Genomic DNA, 21,888 nt, shown 5'->3' on the forward strand with positions numbered 1-21,888 from the left:
GGTGTTGCCTCTTCCTGGGCGCTGGCTCTTGGCGCCTCGCTGACAGATATTTGTAGAGCTGCGGGCTGGGCGACACCTAACATGTTCGCTAGATTCTATAGCCTCCGTGTAGAGCTGGTATCTTCCTGTGTGCTCACTTCCCATAGTCAGTAACACTGAAATGCCTGTTCTACTGTTGGCTTGCTGCGCCATTCCCTCCCCTATGGTAGACGGATGCGTGCGCTTATTCTGCTCCAGTCGAGTTCCCCGGAACGGCGAACCCTGTTGAGTCTTCCGCAACCCACGGCAGCCAGGTCTAACACTCGTATGCATTGGTGGAACTTGTCTTAGGCTGGGTTCCATATGTAGTGACCCCCATGGCGGTCCCATATGTGTATTCTTCCACGGTACGGCTCCCTACGGCGAGCCCGTGTCTTTCCCTCGGCAGAGTCTCCTCTGCCGTCTCAGGTAGGTGTTGTCCCCCTCCTCTAATTGGCCGGGACCACCCCTGGGACTTCCGTATGTTGTGCTGCCCACGGCCAGCCCATACGTGTATTCTCCACATGGTAACTCCCTCTGGGCATGATTTGGCTTCCGCAGCGGACTTCACAGGCACGCTTTCCCAGCGTTATCCAATACAGTCAGCTGAATGGGTCTTTGCGGAACAGCAGCTTGGACTCTCCCTGCGTGAATTTCCCCGCCCACATCAGATCGGGTCTGAGGGGCTCATCGCTGGGCGCTGGAAGTGGTAGTAACTATGGTGTTTTCCAAAGGGATCCCAATTCGTCGGTACGTACTTAAAGGGAACATCTCGGTTACGTATGGTAACCCTCGTTCCCTGAAGGAGGGAACGGAGACGTACGTCCCGTCGCCACAGTTGCTGTACCATCACTGCAGGGCCGAGTCACTAAGTTCGGCTCCTCAGTGAAAAACAGCGTGCATTCGCTCTCGGTTCCTGTTTATACCCGCGGCGCGGGGCGGAGCGCGAGATGCAAATCTCGCACGCCAATGGCCCATTGGCCTGTTCTCTATATCTCAAAGCTGATAGGGCTTTGAGATTTAGAGTACGTCTTACGTCTCCGTTCCCTCCTTCAGGGAACGAGGGTTACCATACGTAACCGAGACGTTTCAAATGTTGTTTCTGGATAATTGGCTACTGCAAACAACACATGCCACTTATTCTATTTTAAAAATCAAAAGCACACACACAAACTCCACATGGTTGTTTCTGTGCATGTACAGTATCAAATATCTGGATAAAGATAAAACAGAACACCAACATTCTTTAGTTTTTGAGCTTGCTCTCACTCTCAAAAGATAGGATGAAAATAAAAGAAACAAACAAATGGGGAGGGAAAGAGGGTAGAAGGAGAGATCAAAATTCTTCAGGCCACTTTCTATTGGTATTCCTTTTCTGTCAATCTGGGGGAAATCACAGAGCAATGGAGTGGGCTGAGAGAGAGTGGATGGATCTGTGTCTGTGTGTGGAGCAAATAAGGGAAAAGAAGAAAAATATAAAACTACACTCCATTACAACTCCATTACAACTCCATTAAAAGTATGTCCAGACAAAAGATCCTCTTCGAACAACAGGGGAAATGTGTGTCTACTGCATGAGCTTATTTTTGAGGTTGTGGACCTTTTTCAGTAGGAGAGGAGAGGAGGATCCCTTGAGTTAATCAAAAATCTGTTATCAATATGACATACCTGGCAGTCATGGAAAAGATCTTGTCTTTCACCGAGGTAGTTAATGAGGCAGCAGACAACAGCATCTCTTTTTTTCTCAATGTTCTGTGTCTGTAGGGAGATACAATTTAGTGATAAGACTGTTAGCGGTGTGGGGAGTGATTTACATATACTAAGACCGAATTCTGGCCCTGCAACAGACTGGCGACCTGTCCAGAGTGAACCCTGCCCCTTTGCCTGATAAATGCTGGGTTGGCTCAAAAATCTTGTGACCCGAACGGACAAAGCAGTAAAGAAAATGGATGGATAAGACCGAATTCACACATTGATGTTATTGATGTTGGTAAGGAGCTCAACTTTGCGCACAACAAAGCAATTGTTTACAAATTACTTTACTTTTAATTCACTCATATCAATAATTACATATTTGTGAAAAAATAACATACGTCATTTAAAGTGTCCAACAGAGGACGCATCTTGCAACCAGCTGCTCCTCCTTTGGCACGCATTAGCCGTAAAAGACCAGAATTTTTTACAGAATTTTCCCGTTTTGTCATTATACAATGAAAGGCCTGTTGTTTTACAGATATTTGCTGTTATTTAAATTTCGACTATTCAATTTACAGGGAATTGCTTGTATTTTGGTATTACATCAAATTTTTTTAAGAGGAAATTTTCTGTATTTTTACAGAATAATGTGTAATTTTACATACAATTTTGATTAATATTTTACAGATTTTTTCTGTAAAAATAGAAAAAAGTAAACAAATGTATAATTACAGAAATCAGCAGTCATTCAACATGTTTTTCTTCCCATTTAAGATAATGTGTTGGTTAAAGTGATTTTTTTAGGCTAAATAATAGTAGCCTATTTGTACTTATAGTAGGCTAAGCATAGGTGTACTATACATTAATTTATGTATTGTTTATGTTACAGGATTGGTATACGCCAACCTGGATAAACCCAATAGGGGCAGTATACCCACTCAAGTGGTTCAATTAAATGAAAACATGGCCTCTATAGTAGTATATAGTTTTTATTTCTTTAAAAGAAAAACAATTTCTTAAACTTATATAGAATCTAATATATAAACAAAACAAATGAAAAGAGAAACAAATCAATATATTAACAAAATACAATGCAAAATAAATGTAAACAAAATGGCAGGAATAAGGGGACCAGATGGACTCATTTAGACCAAAAGTCTTAATTTGGAAGTAACAGTCTCAGCTATTTCTAGTACAACCATAAAACTTGTGACGCCCACCCGTGCAAGGCAATATACAATCGTCAAATACATCAACTGGTAGTGTTATCACTGCATCACACCACACCCCAGTAGCTGGGATACCGTCTCATCCAATACAAGGCCCCCCTAACACCACCAAATAAAAATCTAAAGAAAACAACAATCAATTATACAATATTTCACATAACCAAATCAACCAAATAAAATGGAAACAAACTATACAAAATTCACCTAACGAAATCAAATAAAAATACAAAGAAACAAACAAAAAGAGCAATAGTAAATAAACATTCAATACTGGGAAAAACAGTGGTCTAATTACAATCAGCTCCCCAGCAAGTCTGTCAAAACAGAATTACAAATTGAAATACACCTATATTCATACCCTATAAAAATTATACAAATTACATTTCGACCATTTGTTTTAATAACGTACACTTTATAAAACTATTAATATATTAAAATTACCTCCACAATGTTTCCTATATTAATTAGAACACGTCATTATCACTCAAGTTCAGCAACCACGCTGCTGCATTTACTATAATGAAACAAACAGAACACGCACTTAAAGGGTTAGTTCACCCAAAAATGTAAATTCTGTCATTACTTACTCACCCTCATGTCGTTCGACACCCGTAAGACGTCCGTTCATCTTCGGAACACAAATGAAGATATTCTTGTTGAAAGCTGATGGCTGAGAAAGGCTTCAGATAGGCCTCCATTGACATTCAGTACATTTACACTCCCAAGACCCATAAAAGGCACTAAAAATGTTGTTACAAAGTCCATCTCACCACAGTGGCTCTACAATAATTTTACGAAGCGACGACAATAGTTTTTGTGCGCAAAAAAAAATAAAAATAGCGACTTTATTCAACCTCTTCTTGTCTTCCGTGTGTGCCTCCATGATGCATGCGCGAGAAAATGACGTAGCGCCGGCGTTTTGTTGCTCAAACATACCACACAACTCTTTTCTTTTACACATAGTAAATTAACGACCTACCCGAGTATAATCGGCAACATGGACTGGGACAAGCAACAAATGGTACAAGCTGTACGCGGTGTGCAGAAACTCTCAGCGTTCCCACCAAACCACCATAAGCGCGCCTCCCGCAGTGTCGCGCCATGCCTGCTTTAAATCATTTGGCCGGAAACTATGTGGTCCGAAATTCCTGTGACGTCACCCAAAAATAAATGAACCCACTACAATGTCTTGCAAAAAGATGCACATTTTTTGCACAGACTAATTCTCCCCTAAATTTCCTAACCACATCTATTATTCATGTACATTTTATGTTTTTCCTAATCGTTGCAAATGCGCAGCTCTGTGTGTGTGTGTGTGTGTGTGTGTGTGTGTGTGTGTGTGTGTGTGTGTGTGCACGCGCGAACGGGACACAGATTCAAATTTGTCGCCGGTTAATTTTCCGGTAGTCACACCCACAACATTTCGCGGAGCCAGAGGTACAGCGATGTTAGGGCAGGAGATTTGAATTGGATTTATTTTTGTCTAAAGTTACGCTCGTGAAGTGGATTGTGAGATTAACTGCGGTGTAAAGCAATAGTGAGGAAAAATAATGCGGCATTTCAACGAGAATGTTTCGTCAACTACAGCAACCTTTCACTGCATGAAAAGTGGGATTTTCGACCCCGTAAACGCCTGTAGACTCCCGGAAATCTCCCTAATTTTCGGCAGTTTTCGACAATTTAGAGGCAGCGAACGTCGCGTTCGTCTGTGCCACAAATTGTCGTAAACGAACCATGGCGTAGGTGGAGAGCCCCCCGCTGAGAGACCGCGGAGGTGCACGCATCTAATTAGCATATGAATAGCAGCGAAACCAGAGAGTCAACGGCCAGACTTTAATTTACTCACTCAGTATTGGCTGAAGCCACTACTTTTAAAAAATCCCTCGTGATTGGTTGGCAGATCACTGCAAACCAATCATTATTGGTCACCCTGGCTCATTATAAATGTAAACCCCAATAATAATAATAATAATAAATATATAATTTATGTTGTAATAATTTATGTTTTATATTAATGTTATTGTGCTATGAACACTATTCATACCATCAAGGAATATATGGGAAAATTTGCCCAGACTGTGCCGTTTATTCAAAGAAAGAGCTTCATTTATAAACACACAGCTGTTTATTCAAAGAAAGAGCTTTATTGTTAAACACACAACTATGTACAGTGCAGCAGTAATGTCTCTTATGTTGTCCTCCAAAAATGTCAAAAAGAAGCGCCCAACACATTCGGGAAACACAAGCATATATGGTGAGTTGCCCTGTATTTCGGTATCACCTCTAATCTGGATTGCAAAGTGGCACAGAGTTCGGAGAGCTCCAGGCTGCGAGAGGGCGGTGGCCACACAATCCATCCAGACACCCTGTCAACAATGCCGTCTTCCTCATCAGATATAAGTTCAATGGTCGCGGACTTCCAAATGTCCATCTCATCCTCAGCCAGCCAGCACACTCTCGCATCCAGCAACTGTAATACAATCCATAAAGACAATAAGCAACCTGAAAAATACTTAAAAAACGGATCTAATATAATAAATCTTACCCTTTTTCTTCTTGATCGACTCCGAGCTAAACTTCGCAGTTTCCGCCTGCGATGTAAGTTCAGGTTGTTTGTATCTGAAGCTCCGGCGTGTCGATTCATAATACGTCTTATACAGGCAGCTGGAAAACAATTAAATGAGACTGGTATTAATAAAAACAGTCACGGTAAAATTAAACAAGGAATGAGAAAAACATTAGAAGTTATACTTACACACAATTTCGTCGTGATCAGCGGTTAAATCTGGACTCGCGGAAATCGCTCCAAGCAGATAAGAGGTCACGGCTTCGTTATGAGGTGAGGATAGTCTGTGTAAACAAAATGTGCAGTTTTAAGCTCAGATCTATTAACGCATAAATTTCCATATACAGCTGAATAAAAGCATGTTCTTTAAATCGTAACGTTACATTACCCACGCTCTGGTTCATAGCGCCTGCAGTTTGCCTCAGAGTTGTGAAGACGCCAGACAGCCTCCTGAAATTTAGTCTAAAAAGTTGGCTGCGTCCATGCAGAGGAGTTGAAGGGGAGCTGAAGGCGAGACGGCGTCCTGTCATTGTTGATCACGAAAAAGCAAAGCAGCAAAAACACAGGAAATGTATTAAAAAAAAAGAGTCCAAAACACGTCTGTTAAAAGCTCGTCTTCAAGTTTTGTACGCGTCATGGCACCTGCGTGAAGTTGGCCCCCCACCCAACGCAAAACGTCGTCAAACTATGCTCAATCGTTTGTGCTCTGTTTGTGCTGGTTTGTGCTGTAAAAAGTTTCGTTTGTGCTGTTTCGGTTTTTTAGATATTAAAAGAATATTTTTAGGTCATTCTGAGGTCACTCAGCCCCCCCACATGCTGCAAATTCACCCAAAATAGTCTCGTTCGTTTGTGCTTCGTTTGTGCTGGTTTGTGCCGGTAAAATTTTCGTTTGTGCTGCGTTGGGTTTTAAAATATCAGAGATTGAATTATAGACGATGACGTCACCAGCCCCCCCACATGCTCCGAATCCACCCAAAATAGACGCAATCGTTTGTGCTCCGTTTGTGCTGGTTTGTGCTGTAAAAAGTTTCGTTTGAGCTGCTTCGGGTTTTTTTAGATATTAAAATAATATTAGGTGGTCATTATGAGGTCATTCAGCCCCCACATGCTCCAAATTCACTCAAAATAGACTTGTTCGTTTGTGCTCCGTTTGTGCTGGTTTGTGCCGGTAAAATTTTCGTTTGTGCTGCTTTGGGCTTTAAAATATCAGAAATTGAATTATAGACGATGACGTCATCAGCCCCCCCACATGCTCCGAATTCACCCAAAATAGTCTCGTTCGTTTGTGCTCCGTTTGTGCTGGTTTGTGCCGGTAAAATTTTTGTTTGTGCTGCGTTGGGTTTTAAAATATCAGAAATTGAATCAAAGACGATGACGTTACCAGCCAAATCCATCCAAAATAGTCTCAAATTAGTTTGTGCTCCGTTTTGTGCACAACTAACTGAATGGGAGAGACCTAAAGAATCGGCAAACCAAATCACAATATTCCATTAGGTTGTTATCCTGTGCGTTTTCAACTTTTAACGAACACTGCGGATCACAGGATGTGGATGCAACAAACTTCAAGGTAAGTGTTTTTACTTACTGTATGTTGTGTTTTGATAATAACATATATGACAATTGTCACATAAGTTACACGCACCATAATCTGTTTGCTGTGTTTATACACATGTGTGTAAAGGCTTATAGGCTACAGTAGGCTAGGGGTCAAAAGTGTGGATTCTTCTTCTTTTTTTATGTCTCTTAAGCTCACTAAGGCTGATTTCTTTTTAATATCACAAATATTATTACAATTTAAAGTAGCTATTTTCGGTTTTAATATACAATGTAATTTTATTCCTGTGATGTAAAAGCTGAATTTTCTGTATCATTAGACCTACTCCAGTTTTCAATTTCACATGATTCTTTTGAAATCATAGTAAAATGTTGAATGTATGCTCAATTATTATTGGTGCTCATTTAAGAAAGGTTCTTAATTTTGATAAATGTTGTCCTTGCTAAATAAAAGTATTATTTTTTTATATTACTTAACCAAAATCTTTGAATTGTTGTATATATTGGTTTTCAGAAGAAGAAAAGAACAACAATAAGCAGCACAACTGTTTTCAACATTGCTAATGTTTCTTGAGCATCAAATTCATAACATCAGTAGCTATATTAGAATGTTTTCTGAAGGATCATGTGACACTGAACTAATGATGCTAAAATTCAGCTTTGATTACAGGAATAAATTACACTTTACTATATATATTCACGTATAAAACGGCAGTATTACATTGGAATAATATTTCACAATATTACTGTATTTTTGATAAAATAAATATAGCCTAAGTGAGCATAAGGAACATTAAATAAAATAAAAAATAAACTTTTTAAATCTTTTGACTGGTAGGCTACTGTGTGTGAATTTAAGTGTCTGTGTGTGTATATATCATTTAATTAGTACTATTATTATTATGTATGTGGAAACTCATGACTCAATTAAGTCAAAATTATTTAACTTTTGAAATTTAATTATGTACTATTGAACATCCATTAACAAAAAAAAAAAAAAAACTTTAAAAACTTAAACTTAAAAACACATTCTGTCTTCAAACCAAAGATGCCACACAAAATAATAGACTTGAGTGCAAATCTCCATAAAATAGAACACTACTTCTCCTAACAGGAGTAGGAAAACAAGGGTGTGTGGCATACAAAAAGTTCAACAAAAATAATTTAACTTGTGAAATTAAATATAAATAGTGCAATCAGTCTTTTGTGTATAATACAGCATGTGGGCATATTTTGTTTTTTTCTGACGCTCCTGTCACTCCACTTCTCAGGTCGTCATACATTTCCCAGACACATGGAGACCTCCTGCAGTAGGCCACATAATGTCCAAGAGCATCCTGGGTTAAGCCTCCTCTAAAAGCAATGACTGCCCGTAAAGTAAATCTCTTTCCCTGGAGCATCAGATTGGAGGGAAATTCACTCAAAGGAAATTCTGTGGAGCTGCTTCCCAGGTCAGTGTCAATCCACATAAGTTCTCCCAGACTGTAACTGTGAGAAACTTTCCCTGCACAGAGTACTTTTTCTGAGGTATCTGGCTTGATTGCAGAGGGACACTGTGATGGACTTTGGATCGGCCTGAGGCAGGGGGACTCCGGAAGGTCAAGGCCTTCTTCCACTGCAGTCTGAAGATGAGCCATGCCAGAAGCCTGCAGTACAGCAACAGAAGTACAAACAAATGCAATTTCCCTTGTGACTTGTTTGCTGAGACCACAATACTGTGAAGAGCACTGTTTTGTTAATGAAGCACAAGTGCGTTTTGTCATTGACTTTTCAATGATAGTGGAGATGTGGCATTGTGCATCGATTTGGAGAGCGCCAGACTTCAGTCGGACAGCTTTGAATATTTCGCTCAGCAGTTCTGCCCTCTGTATGTAGGCCTGTGCATTCAGACCCTTTGTGGTGATGGATTTCACTAGCTGGAGGAGGTTGTTGGAATCCTCATTGCAAACAATATTTTCAAAAGTGACACAATCACAGTAAGCACAACATAAGCATTGACAAAAAGCATCAAATGCACATGTGTTCAGGACAGAGATTCTTGATTTCCTGAGTTTAACAGGCTGTTGATTGTTTCCATTTTTCAACAGGTCCACTTTGAGTCTTTTCCCTCTCACAGATGGATCTGCATGGAGCCATTCAGGACAAGGAGAGAGGTATGAACTCCTCTTCCTCTTTTTGGGTGGAACTGCTAAGCCTCTCCAGTTTTCAACAGCTTCTTCATCTGTTGGATGGATTTTTGTGACAGTGTCAGACTTCCCAGAGCAGGAGGCATCCATCTCTGGCCTTCCATCCATCCTGCAGGTTGTGGTGGGTAGTGGATTGACTCCTGTGTCGATCACTGTCGCAACAGCCACATCCTCTTCACCTTTTACCACACTCTTTTGTTTTGCAGAAAAAATACGCATGTTGCCTTCAATGAAGGACAGATGTCGAGCAATGAATCGATCCACTCGAATAGGCAAGTGTTCATGCTTGAAAAGGCCGCGTTTGATGTTTTTAAACTCGGCTTCGACATTGGCTGAACTTGCGGTGATTTTGGAGCTCCGGAAGTGAGGGATCATTACCCCTGTCCAGAGAGGCAAGTAATTTGCAAGCCAGATTATATTTGGAATAATCTCAGGGAGGAAGTGCATATTATCATGATCACCATTAGATGTGGCAAGTGACCTGCTCTCCTCACATATATCTGTTACCCACTGCTTCAGGTCTGTCTGTGTTTGGTCACATGGATCCACGTCTTCCAGGTCCACACCCTCTACATCTGGAATGATGACACACTCTTCTGCAATTCGGGCTTTTAGGTACTTCTTGCACCTTTCTGAAATGAGGGGGGCTCCAGAGCTGTCACTGCCCTCTGTTTCGCTGAGAGCCACAATAGTAATGCATCTTAGTAGCTCTCTTGCATCGTCCATGGATTGTGACATGAGAAGCTGAGCTATTGACCTAACAAAGAAATCTTTAATGCGATGTGGGTTTTTTTTCAAGCAGTCCCACCGGCAGATCATCTTGATGCAGTGTGCAACATCAACCCGCACAAAACAAGGTGGGATTTTTGCTGACTGTCTACCGAGTAAGACACCACAACACTCATTGATGTAGGTCTTAAGATCAGGATGAGGAGTAAAAGCCTTGACCAAAGCTCCGAGCAAAGCCAGAGAAAAGTCACTCACAACCTCTTTTGGAGTAGGTGCACCTGCGCGTAACCATTCTGTCAGCCAATGTGTTATGGCATTAACGTCATGTCTCTCTGACAGCATTTGCACCACTGGGACACTTGAGCTCTCACCCCCTGCCACAACACCCTGATATAGGAATATATGGCCAGACTTGCCATTTGGTCTCTGTAGTTTCCTCACCACTGAGCCAGTTGCATCAAAACTCACAGTGGGGTTAGTAGATGTCTTTGATAATGTCTTGTACATATACATTTGTGTTTGACTCCAATAGTGACAGAAAAACTTGTCTAGTCCAATGTCTTTAATGCTACCACTGTGAGGTGCACTGTATTTTAACATCTGCAATGACAGAATAGGATCCTTGTCGCCTAATTCTAAATCATTTCTCTCCTGCTTTGCTTTGCGCAGAGTGGCCAAATTAGGCAGATGACTTGGCTCAGGATCTCCAAAATCCATCAGCTTTGTTGCCTCTGATGCCCTCCATACATGGGGTTCCTTTCTACCCTCACACAGTTCTTTGGATATCTGCACACGCAAGTTACCAGACATCGCACGCTTGGAACAGCCAGTATGCAGGGAGTCATCAGTGTTTTTAAGTGAACACCTGAACATCATTGTGCTGTTTATTTCAGGCTTTTTGTCACATTTTATGTGAATGTGGCCACGGCACTCCTTACAGTTGCCTCTGATTACAATATATTTGTCTGTGACTGATGGATAGACCTTGGCTCTTTTAAAAGCAAATGTGCAGGGGCATTTCACTTCTTGCCAAATGTGGCGATTTATCACATGCGTCCAGATACCAGGCTTCAAAATTGTGTATTCCCTTTTTTTTGTTTTAGAGAACTTGTTTTTGTATGTTACTTTTTCAGGCATAAATTCAATCCATTTCTGAAATGGAACTTCAAAATCAAAAGTGCAGCAATCTTTTGGACTGGAGGAAAGGGACCCTGGCTCAAAATCAGTGTCATCACTACTGCCACTTGTTTCATGATTACTTTCATGAGTAAACCCTAAAGCATTCCAGATGTTGTGTCTGTTTAATTTAACAAAAGTGTATAGTGCCTTTGCAGTGATCTTGTTGTCTAGCTTTTTACTAAGCTCTGTCCAGATACTCTGATTAGGAGTAGCTATGTTGGCATTTTGGACTATGGCCTCTTTTGATGAACACAGGACTGTGAAGATGGAATCCCTGTCGACTGCTGGTTTCTTGGGCATCTGGTATAAGCAAAACATAATTATCCTCAATTATCCTTACTCTGAAAAAATAGCATGTACAGCATACATTTGTTTTAATATATTACTGTATTGATCTGAATATAAGGATAATATAATATAGTAAGGATAATGTAGATGGATAATATATCTTATATTCGAAACAATATGGTAATGTTGACCCCTAGATTGTCAGTGTTTATTGAACTGAAAACTCTTTGCTAACACTAATATCACTAATTTAGCTATGAAATGTTAAATACAGATGCACATGTGACCCATGGTCGTTTTTTAATACTAAAAGGCAACTTTGTGCAACTGCAATCAGCATTTCATAGCTAAATTAGTAATATAAGTGTTATTAATGAGGTTTCTGTTCAATATCAAGTCATGCCAAGAGCATGCCTAGCTCTCTTGAATGTTGTACAATTATTCTTGAAGCTACTAATATTGTAACTGACAGTTAAAACAATGTATACTTACATTGGCCAGAAATTTGGATCAGTAACGACTTTTGTAGTTTGATTTATATCGACCTTTTCTCCACTAACTCTACACCACTTTATACAAGAGCATTCTTGAACAGAAGTGTCACTTGCACCTAGTGGTGGCAGTGAAGTGTAGCAGATGAAACTCGTAAAAATAAAATACAATCAGGACAGACTGAAGTGAAGATAATTTAAATTGTTTATTGAACAAATTATGTGCTGACAGAACGTCTTTGTCAATTCTACTTTAAAAGTGTGAAAGAGAAAGAAAAAAAAAGTCACATAATGTCTGAACAACATGAAGTTTTTAATAAAGACAACAGGGACTACAAAAACACTGATAAGAAGTTGATGTTCTATTAAATCATCTTTATTAGCATCTAACATTAGAGATTGAATAAATGACAAACCCGAAATAAAATGCTCCTACATCGTAGGCTAGGCTACTGACTAACTTCACACAAAAAGAGCTGTCTATAACTATTTTTCATCTTGTGACCATTGATTGATCTATTTTATTCAGTCAGCCTTGTATAGGCCTAATAAATATCAACATTTGATTCAATTTCTGATATTTTAAAACCCAACGCAGCACAAACAAAAATTTTACCGGCACAAACCAGCACAAACGGAGCACAAACGAACGAGACTATTTTGGGTGAATTCGGAGCATGTGGGGGGGCTGATGACGTCATCGTCTATAATTCAATTTCTGATATTTTAAAGCCCAAAGCAGCACAAACGAAAATTTTACCGGCACAAACCAGCACAAACGGAGCACAAACGAACAAGTCTATTTTGAGTGAATTTGGAGCATGTGGGGGCTGAATGACCTCATAATGACCACCTAATATTATTTTAATATCTAAAAAAACCCGAAGCAGCTCAAACGAAACTTTTTACAGCACAAACCAGCACAAACGGAGCACAAACGATTGCGTCTATTTTGGGTGGATTCGGAGCATGTGGGGGGGCTGGTGACGTCATCGTCTATAATTCAATCTCTGATATTTTAAAACCCAACGCAGCACAAACGAAAATTTTACCGGCACAAACCAGCACAAACGAAGCACAAACGAACGAGACTATTTTGGGTGAATTTGCAGCATGTGGGGGGGCTGAGTGACCTCAGAATGACCTAAAAATATTCTTTTAATATCTAAAAAACCGAAACAGCACAAACGAAACTTTTTACAGCACAAACCAGCACAAACAGAGCACAAACGATTGAGCATAGTTTGACGACGTTTTGCGTTGGGTGGGGGGCCAACTTCACGCAGGTCGTCATGGCCATGACCTCGCATGTGATTGGACGAGGGCGAGAAGCTCGTCGGGCTCCTCCAATCACATGCGAGGTCATTGTTATAAGGATGTTTTCCAGAATTAATGAAAAAACTCTGTATTAATAAATGTTCCTGGACAGAATGGAAAATGTATTTAGTACCACATGCATGTACAGATTACAGTTCTCGCTCACAAATTTGATGGGATTAGGATTGATTGTCTTGATATAGTCAGTTTATGACAGTTTACAAAGAAGGAGTCTAAGAACAAACTGATTTTAAGAAATGTATTAAATTAACAAGAAAATTAAACAAAAGAATGTTAAGAGGTGAATAAAATAAAAAAATGTTGATGTATTTTGGCTGTGTGTGCGTGTCTGCCTGCACAGATGTGTGTGTGTGAGTGCGTGTGTGTGTGTGTGAGAGAGAGAGATAGAGAATCACAAGAGTCCGGAAATCAGCCCTTGTGAAAAAGTAGTGTGCTTAATTGTATTGAAAGTGTACTTTTTGTGTACTTAAAATCTTAAAAGTATACTTTTTAAAAAGTGCACTTGCAGATCATATGATATAATTAAAATTAAAGGCCACTTAAGTATACTTAAAGAGAATACACTTTAATGACAATATTTATAAGCACACTTAAGTGCACTTTTTAAAAATGCACTTTGTAATAATATCTAATTAATTTTTACTTAAATAAAGTACACTTTCATGGCAATATTTATAAACACACTTAAGTGCACTTTTTATAAGTGCACTTTGTAATAATATCTAATTAATTTTTACTTAAGGAAAGTATACTTTCATGGCAATATTTATAAACACACTTAAGTGCACTTTTTATAAGTGCATTTTGTAATAATATCTAATTAATTTTTACTTAAGGAAAGTATACTTTCATGGCAATATTTATAAACACACTTAAGTGCACTTTTTATAAGTGCACTTTGTAATAATATCTAGTTAATGTTTACTTAAGGAAAGTATACTTTCATGACAATATTTATAAAAACACTTGAGTGCACTTTTAATAAGTGCATTTTGTAATAATATATAATTAATTTTTACTTAAGGAAAGTATACTTTCATGACAATATTTATAAACACACTAAAGTGCACTTTTAATAAGTGCACTTTGTAATAATATCTAATTAATTTTTACTTAAGGAAAGTATACTTTCATGACAATATTTATAAACACACTTAAGTGCACTTTTTATAAGTGCACTTTTTAATAATATCTAATAAATTTTTACTTAAAGAAAGTATACTTTCATGGCAATATTTATAAACACACTTAAGTGCTCATTAATTTTTACTTAAGGAAAGTATGCTTTCATGACAATATTTATAAACACACTTAAGTGCACTTTTTATAAGTGCACTTTGTAATAATATCTAATACATTTTTACTTAAAGAAAGTATACTTTCATGGCAATATTTATAAACACACTTAAGTGCACTTTTAATAAGTGCACTTTGTAATAATATCTAATTAATTTTTACTTAAGGAAAGTATACTTCCCTTTCAGTCGGTCACGTTCGACGTACGTCGGAACTGACCGACGAATTGGGATCTGTCTTCAGAGACCAGTCTACTTCGAGTGTATTAGAAACGAGCCAATTGTATTGGCATGCGGTCCACGCACCGCCCCGCACCGCGGGTATAAACACGGAAGTGGAGTACCGCATATTGCTTTTAACTTCGGAGCCGAACGATTTGCTGTATCAAGCTGTTTCTGCGAAGAGTGTTTAAACGAGTCTCGAGGAGGATCGCTCTCTTACCTGGGTGCTGGTGTGACGGCGCGAGTCAGCGAGCGGCCGCTGCAACATACACTTGTTCCTGTGTTGGTTGGCTGGGCGTTTCCGTTCTTGAGTGCTCACATGCAGGCTTGCAATCGGACTGCTGTGAGCCGCGGTCATCTCCCTGAGCTCTTCAGCACTTCTGAAAGAGCATTTCCTTCTAAAAAGAGCAACACGGTTTGACCCTGCGTCTTTTTCAAGATGTCATTCAAACCGTGTGTTTCTGGATGCGGTTGTTTCCTGTCCTCATTTGACGGCCACGATCTCTCTCGCATATAAACATGTGAGATTGCGTTCGTGGGTGATCCGCGTTCTCCCAGGAGAACGTGGTCACGTCGGCGCGTTGTTCGGGCTCGAGCGTTCAGCGCGCCACGGCAACCCAGCGCGTCACTCGGTCCTCTGGTGCGCGGTCGAGACTGTGATACCTCAAACGGGGTTGAGTCCCATTGCTTATTCCCCGATCTAGTTCCTTTTCTGGTGCACCGGAAAATGTCTACTTTGGCTAATAAGTCTTGGTGGCCTGAGGATTATAGTGGGGCTTCCCCGCCGGGTACATTCCCCGTGGGCCCCCACTCCTCTATCGCATCACAAGCATGCTGAGACTTTGTTCGTGGGTGGTTCATGTTCCCTTATGAGAACATGACCACGTCGGCGCTTTGTTCACCGTGCCTCTTCTTGGAGGCTTGAGTGTTCAGCGCGCCGTGTGCCGTCAAGTCGGACGGCCACGCTCATTGTCTCACATGCCTGCTGGTAGCTTACGGATGGGATTGCTGGTCCTTTTTTGAAAAAAGGGGGGACCTAGCGTTTCATTTGGGGCTCTGGCGGAGGACAGATGTCAATTGCTGCATCGGAGAGAGGGCTGTTATGCGCTGGAAATGATGATGCTGAGTTTCCCACTATAATAGTGTGCTCATGCTGAATCAGATTCAGAGTTGACAGCCATGCTTTCTGGGGTGGCTGCCCGGATGTGCATTTGGAAAAACTTAGCAGTGTGGAACTATTTGGTGCCAAAATATGGAACGCCAAAAGGGCCATAATGTTTAAGTTTTTTCCCTCTCTCACTGCCCTCTGTCCTGCATGCACGAGGGTGGTCCCGACCCAGGGGTTATGCAGGAACTGCGTGTTGTGATGGACCTCGCCCTCCGGGTGACGGAAGTCACTGCACGCTCCCTGGGTCAGGCGATGTCCACACTAGTGGTCCAGAAAGCTGGGGCTAACCTGGCAGATATGCGTGAGCCCGACAAAGTTTGGTTCCTCAACGCCCCTGTCTGTCAGACTGGCCTCTTCGGCGACGTCATCGAGAACAGTGCCCAGCAGTTCTTGGTGGCCCAGAAGCAGGTGGAGGTAAAAAATAATAATTAAAATAAAAAAAATAAAAAATAAAAACTTCCTGCCACGACGACCAGCTGCTGCCTCCACCCAGTCGTTGTCCACAGCACCTCCATCTGCTTGTCGCCGAGGGTGTCTCCCTGCGTCCGCCTCCGCCCCTGCTAAGCCAAGCAGCAGCCTCCACCCAGGCAGCAGGTGGCCGGGCGCAAGGGAGGCGCCCAGCCCGTCCAGGGTCCCGCAAAGTCCGCTGGCAAGCACAAGGGCAAGCGGCCCTGAAACGGGCAGCCCAGCAAGAGGGGAACTGCTCAGGGAGTCGGTGTCCGCACCCCTCCCTCCCCCGGAGGAGGACCGGGGGGAGAATATATTTTTCGGTTTCGGTCCTGCCGCTGGCTCTCCGGAGTCCAGCGGTACCCACGTTCTCAGAGCAGTTTCCTTTGTCCCTGGGCCCAGAGAGGCTCAAGCCGGCTGTGTGCAACGCCCCCGGGCCTTGCCACTCCTGGCTTCCCCTCTCTTCTTCGCCAGGGGGTGGTGTGAGGCTAGAGGACGCCCCCGGGCCTTCTCTCCCACACACTGCCCCACCCTGGAACGATCAGACCCACTCCGGGTCGCCTCCGGGCCGTCCGGGTTGGGTCTGAGCGTTTCACCTCGCTGCCCCACCCCGGGTACGTCTGTGGTGCCATTGGTCCCGCTTGCACGGCTTCTGGGGGCCTGGCTAAGAGAGCCCCCAGACCGTCTCGCTGGCTCATCCGTACTATCAGACTCGGCTACGCGACTCAGTTCGCGTACCGGCCTCCCAAGCACAAGGGCATCCTCTTCACCTCCGTGCGGAGCAGTGATGCCCATGTCTTGCGTTCAGAGATCGATGTCCTACTGGGTCGAGCCGGTTCCTCCAGCCGATATGAAGTCGGGGTTCTACAGCCCCTACTTCATTGTACCCAAGAAAGGCGGTGGGTTACGGCCAATCTTGGACCTGCGTGTTCTGAAACGGGCCCTGCACAAGCTTCCGTTCAGAATGCTAACGCAGAAATGCATTTTCGAATGCATCCGTCCCCAAGATTGGTTTGCAGCGATCGACCTGAAGGACGCGTACTTTCATGTCTCTATTCTCCCTCGACACAGACCGTTCAAATGCTTTGCGTTCGAGGGGAAGGCATATCAGTACAAAGTCTTGCCCTTCGGGCTGTCCCTGTCGCCCCACGTCTTTACGAAAGTCGTGGAGGCAGCCATTGTTCCACTCCGAGAACGCGGCGTTCGCATTCTCAACTATCTCGACGACTGGCTTATACTCGCCCAGTCTCAGGAGCAGTTGTGCGAACACAGGGACCTGGTGCTCCGTCACCTCAGCCTGTTGGGCCTTCGGGTCAACCGAGAGAAGAGCAAACTCTGTCCCACGCAGAGGATGTCTTATCTCGGCATGGAGCTGGATTCGGTCAATCGGACTGCGCGCCTCACAGAGGAACGAGTCCAGTCAGTGTTGAACTGCTTGAATACATTCAAGAGCAGGACGGCGGTCCCACTGAAATTCTTTCAGAGGCTCCTGGGGCATATGGCATCTGCAGCCGCGGTAACGCCGCTCGGATTGCTTCATATGAGACCGCTTCATCGCTGGCTACACGACCGAGTCCCGAGGTGGGCGTGGCAGAGCGGCCAGTATCGGGTCCCAGTTACCCCGTACTGTCGCCAAACCTTCAACCCTTGGTCCGACCCCTCGTTCTTATGGGCCAGAGTGCCCTTAAGACAGGTGTCTAGGCATGTTGTGGTATTCACAGATGCCTCAGCCTCGGGTTGGGGGGCCACGTACAACGGGCATGCAGTCTCGGGTCTGTGGACGGGGCCCCAGCTGCATTGGCATATCAATTGCCTGGAGTTAATGGCAGTACGTCTTGCGCTAAGTCGCTTCAAGAAGCTGCTTCAGCACAAACACGTACTGGTCCGCACGGACCGCATTCTTGCCGTTGCGTACATCAACCGTCAGGGTGGTCTGCGCTCCCGTCGCATGCTCCAACTCGCCCGCCACCTCCTCCTGTGGAGTCAGAAGCATCTGAGGTCGCTTCGTGCCATTCACATCCCAGGTGTGCTGAACCAGACAGCCGACAAGCTCTCTCGTCAGTGTCCACTTCCGGGAGAGTGGCGACTCCACCCCCGGAGCGTCCAGCTGATATGGGACCTTTTCGGAGCCGCACAGGTAGACCTGTTTGCCACTCCGGACTCGTCCCATTGCCAGTGGTACTATTCCCTGAACGGGGGTACCCTCGGCACAGATGCACTGGCGCACAGCTGGCCCCGGGACCTACGCAAATATGCGTTTCCCCCAGTGAGCCTTCTAGCACAGACTCTGTGCAAGGTCAGGGAGGACGAGGAGCAGGTCTTGCTAGTTGCGCCCTACTGGCCCAACCGGACCTGGTTCCCCGAACTTACACTCCTCGCGACAGCCCCACCCTGGCCGATTCCCCTGAGGAAGGATCTTCTTTCTCAGGGAGGGGGCACTCTATGGCACCTGCGTCCAGACCTCTGGAAACTCCATGTCTGGTCCCTGGACGGGACGCGGAGGTTCTAGGTGGCCTGCCACAGGCAGTGGTAGACACCATCACTTCAGCTAGAGCCCCCTCTACGAGGCGCCTCAATGCTCTGAAGTGGAACCTGTTCGTTGAGTGGTGTTCTTCTCGCCAGAAGACCTCCGGAAGTGTTCGATTAATGTTGTGCTTTCTTTCCTACAAGATGGGTTGGAGCGAAGGCTGTCTCCCTCCACCCTGAAAGTGTACGTCGCAGCAATAGCGGCGTATCACGATGTAGTTGAAGGTAAAACCTTAGGGAAGCACGACTTAATCGTCAGGTTCCTCAGAGGTGCGAGGAGACTAAATCCTCCTCGTTCTATCTCGCTACCCTCTTGGGACTTAGCCCTGGTGCTCAGAGCACTTCAGGGCCCTCCTTTTGAGCCTTTGCAGTCCGTTGAGTTAAAAATCCTGTCTATGAAGACGGTACTCCTGACTGCATTGGCCTCAATCAAGAGGGTGGGGGACCTGCATGCGCTTCGGTCTACGAATCGTGCCTAGAATTCGGGCCCGGTAACTCTCACGTCATCCTGAGACCCCGGCCCGGATACGTGCCCAAGGTTCCTACCACTCCCTTTCGGGACCAGGTGGTGAACCTGCAAGCGCTGCCCTCGGAGGAGGCAGACCCAGCCCTGGCTTTATGTCCCGTCCACGCTCTTCGCGCTTACGTTGACCGGACACAAAGCTTTAGGACCTCAGAGCAGCTCTTCGTCTGTTATGGAGGCAGCAGAAGGGAAAGGCTGTCTCCAAGCAGAGGTTAGCCCACTGGATAGTGGATGCTATCGTCTTTAGCGTACCAATCGCAAGACGTGCCTTGCCCGTTCAGGTTGCGAGCGCACTCCACAAGGAGTGTTGCCTCCTCCTGGGCGCTGGCTCAAGGCGCCTCGCTGACAGACATCTGTAGAGCTGCGGGCTGGGCGACACCTAACATGTTCGCTAGATTCTATAGCCTCCGTGTGGAGCCGTTTCTTCCCGTGTACTCGCCTCCAACGGCCGGTAGACGTGAAGTGCCCGTTCCTGTGTCGGCTTGCTACGCCACTCCCGCCTATGGCCGGATTCGTGCGTTTATCTTCTCCAGTTGTGTTCCCCAGAAATGGTGAACCCTGTCGAGCTCCTCCGTCACCCCTTCGGTGTCAGACGTTGCGGCTCTGGTGTGTTGGTAGGGATCCCAATTCGTCGGTCAGTTCCGACGCACGTCGAACGTGACCGACTGAAAGGGAACGTCTCGGTTACGTATGTAACCCTCGTTCCCTGAAGGAGGGAACGGAGACGTACGTCCCGTCGCCAGGTGCTGTGCTTCCGCTGAAGGGCCGAGTCACTTATTCGGCTCCTCAGTTGGAAAAGCAATATGCGGTACTCCACTTCCGTGTTTATACCCGTGGTGCGGGGCGGTGCGTGGACCGCATGCCAATACAATTGGCTCGTTTCTAATACACTCGAAGTAGACTGGTCTCTGAAGACAGATCCCAATTCGTCGGTCAGTTCCGACGTACGTCTCCGTTCCCTCCTTCAGGGAACGAGGGTTACATACGTAACCGAGACGTTTCATGGCAATATTTATAAACACACTTAAGTGCACTTTTTATAAGTGCACTTTGTAATAATATCTAATTAATTTTTACTTAAGGAAAGTATACTTTCATGGCAATATTTATAAGCACACTTAAGTGCACTTTTTTAAAAATGCACCTTGTAATAATGTCTACCTATATTTTACTTAAACATATTTAAAATAATTATTGTTATTTATATTTTATAAAGTACACTTATTTTTATATTGACATACTAAAGCACATGGAAAAAAATGTCAAAAATTACATTTGTTAATGTATTCTAAATGTGTTTAGTCTATAATGTATACTGCGTGTATTAATGTATTTCTTCTAGCTTCAATACACTTTTTAAAATTTGTATCACTAGCTCCTGCTCTATGAACTCAACTACAAGTGTCAGTTTTTTACATAATATTTGACATAAAGGCTAATTTATGAGAGGAGTAGCTTAGCTATTTGTGCTTAATGTAATAGCAATGTAGTACTGTGTGTACAGATTAATTTCAATATCATTATGTTGTTCTACGCCGATTAAACACACATTTAATTGCAAGCAAAAGTTGAACAAATCTAAACAAAATTAATCTGCATTCAAATTCAGTTAAAAAACAATTAATTTTAATCAGACTACACTACACTGTAAACATAATTGACTTTTAGTTAGGTCAATGAGTCAAGTTATTTTAACTTACAGTCCAACTACACAGTGAGTTAGAACATCTTCAACTTGAACAGAAATGGAAAACATTTATAATCAACATTTAACCATGCACAAAATATTTCTATTTAATATTTTAATGCGCATGCGCCAAAAATACTACGTCATTATTTTGAAAAATGTGCTGTCCGCCATGTTTCTATGATCGCGATGCGTGAGGAAACTGAAGCTGATCAAACAACGAGAACAACGGAGTGAACCTTTTGGATCATTGGATGATTACAGATGAGACGTTATGTGCTGCAAACGAGTCAAGTAAGTATATCTTGATTTAAGCTTTCTTGATTTTTAATTTTCACCATAACATGGCAGTTCTTTTTGCGGTCAAGAGTGTATTTAGTTTAATCGCAGATAGACGCAATATGGACTCGGGAGGTGAATGAATCATGTTTCCTATCATCATGTATCTATGATTGCATTATAATAATTTATTTTTTCGGAATGTGATCGTGTGTGTGGGCGTGTTCGAGGAATTTGGCTGCTGAAAATACAATATTTTAATCGAACTCAGAATTTTTAAATGAACTAAATGAACTTAAAGTTATAGTAACATTAGACATTTATATACAATTAATCCATATTATAACGACCAGTAATATTCAATATATCACCCACCTCTAGAAATAATGCTTGTAATGTATTTATTTATTTATTTATTATTATTTTTTTGCATTTGGAGAGTACAATGTTAAGTTACTATTTGTGTTT

This window comes from Gobio gobio (assembly GCF_949357685.1).
Source record: "Gobio gobio genome assembly, chromosome: 22".
In the NCBI taxonomy this organism is placed as follows: Eukaryota; Metazoa; Chordata; class Actinopteri; order Cypriniformes; family Gobionidae; genus Gobio; species Gobio gobio.